This window comes from Gekko japonicus, unplaced genomic scaffold (genome assembly GCF_001447785.1).
Source record: "Gekko japonicus isolate JY-2015 unplaced genomic scaffold, Gekko_japonicus_V1.1 scaffold5317, whole genome shotgun sequence".
NCBI lineage: Eukaryota > Metazoa > Chordata > Lepidosauria > Squamata > Gekkonidae > Gekko > Gekko japonicus.
This window is the reverse complement of record NW_015160380.1, coordinates 52,698-55,111: the sequence shown is the minus strand read 5'-3', so window position 1 is coordinate 55,111 and position 2,414 is coordinate 52,698.

Below are 2,414 nucleotides of genomic sequence, written 5' to 3'. Positions count from 1 at the left end.
GCCGGCCACATGACCACGGAAACGTCTTCGGACAGAGCTGGCTCTTTGGCTTTGAAACGGAGATGAGCACCGCAACCCTAGAGTCGGACTTGACTGGCTTTCGAGCAAGGGAACCTTTACCTTTACTAAAGCCATCTTACTGACTTACTCAAAAGCCAGCTCAGGCTACCTTTGAACGTCAGAGCCAAGAGGATCTTATATACACTTTACAAGGAAAGGCTGAGGGACTTGGGAATGTTCAGTCTGGAGAAGAGGAGGCTGAGGGGGGCATGACTGCTCTCTTTAAGTATTTGAAAGGCTGCCACTTGGGGCAGGGCAAGGAGATGTTCCTTTTAGCAGCAGAGGACAGAACTCCCAATAAGGGGTTTAAATAACGGGTGGAAAGGTCCTGGAGGGCTATCAGGAAAACATTTTTTTACCGGAAGAGTAGTTCAGTAGTGGAACTGGCTGCCTAGGGAGGTGGTGAACTTCCTGGCAGTCTTCAAGCAGCAGCTGGATGAACACCCGTCAGGGATGCTCTATGCCGGTCCTGTATTGAGCAGGGGGTTGGACTAGTTGGCCTTGTTGTTGTTGTTCAGTCGCACAGTCGAGTCCGACTCTTCGCGACCCCAGGGACAATCTCCCGCCAGGCTCTCCTGTCTTCCGCCGTCCTCCGAAGTTGGCTCAATTTCATGTTCGTTGCATCGCTGACACTGTCTAACCATCTCATCCTTTGCCGTCCCCGTCTTCTTTGACCTTCAATCTTTCCCAGCATCAGGGTCTTTTCCAGTGAGTGCTCCCTTCTCATTTGGTGGCCAAAGTATTTGAGCTTCAGTTTCATTATCTGGCCTTCCAGGGAACAGTCAGGGTTGATTTCTTTGAGGATTGACTGATTTGTTCTTCTTGCAGTCCAAGGGACTCTCAAGAGTCTTCTCCAGCACCATAGTTCAAAAGAATCTAGTTGGCCTGCATGGCCCCTTACCAACTCTATGATTCTATATCTATAAATAACACTTTACCACTGGCTCTTCGCAACACAGGGACAGTTACCATCTCTGCACAGGACAGTGCACAGAGATTCACTCCAGCCCCTATACAGGGATAACATTAACTCTGAAGCGGTTCTAAAGATACGAAGAAATAACCAAAAGTGTCGTAGCACTTTGTCGATAGCGAAAACAAAATTTCAAGGAGAATTACATTAGGCAGGTACCGTGGAGGCAAAACTGTACAACTCTCACCTGGTAGAATTCTGATATCCACAAGAGAAGACGTGGGCCCCTCTTTCTGCCAGGCTGCCTTCCACGTTGGGTACCACGAAATGAAGGCCTCCTTTTGGCTGGTCCAGAGAAAAGTTGATGTGCACTTTTAGGGCCTTTAGCTCTGTAGCAATAAAACAGCAACCACACATTGAAGCTCCTATGAAGCTCCTATTTATTTATTTATTTATTTATAAGCTTACTTCATTTATAATCCACCCTTCTCGCTGACACTCACTGAGCGGAAGAGCTCTGCCACATTAATGTATCAACTGCTTTTAATATTCAGCATTACAAAAGCCATCCAGATTAACAACTGGAGGAGGAGGGAGACTGAAATACAATTGTTTGTGAAGAGAGAAGAAGAGATTGGATTTATACCCTGACCTTCACTACCCAAAGGAGTCTCAGAGCGGTTTACAAACTCCTTTCCCTTCCCCTCCCCATGACAGACACCCTGTGAGGTAGGTGGGGCTGAGAGAGCTCTGACAGAAACTGCTCTTTTTCAAGCAAGTGGAGGAGTGGGGAATCAAACCCGGTTCTCCCAGATTAGAGACCACGCACTTAACCACTACACCAAAGCTGAGATCTTTGAAGATAACCTATGACTCCCAACTGAAAGACAATTTTCTATATAGCAGCTCTTCACTGGCATTGCAGTATCCATCGGTGGCCCAACCACAAACTGCCCACATAAAAAGATTCTGGACTGGGGTTCAAAATCTGTAAGGCCTTTAAGAATCCACAGGGTCTCTACAATTTACCATCGACTTGTTTCCACAGCTCTGACGGCACCTTAATACACAGCTCTCCGTTTCCAGCATCTGGGTCTACAGCACTGACAGCGGCAGCATAAGCATTGGAAAAGTAGTTGAGGTTTCTCCTGCAACAAGAAAAACTCAATGGTTTCTTCAGGTCAAGATTACAAGGGAGTCGTTACCGGCTAAATATCAGGAGAAACTTCCTAACTGTAAGAGTGGTTGAGCAGTGGAACAGTCTGCCTCGGGAGGTGGTGGATGCGCCTTCGCTGGACGTTTTCAAGCGGAGGCTGGACGACCATCTTTTGGGTATGTTGTAGGGCTATCTTTCGGCTATGCTCCTGCAGACTGCAGGGGGTTGGACTGGGTGACCTGTAAGGTCCCTTCCAACTCTAACATTCTATGATTCTATGATTAA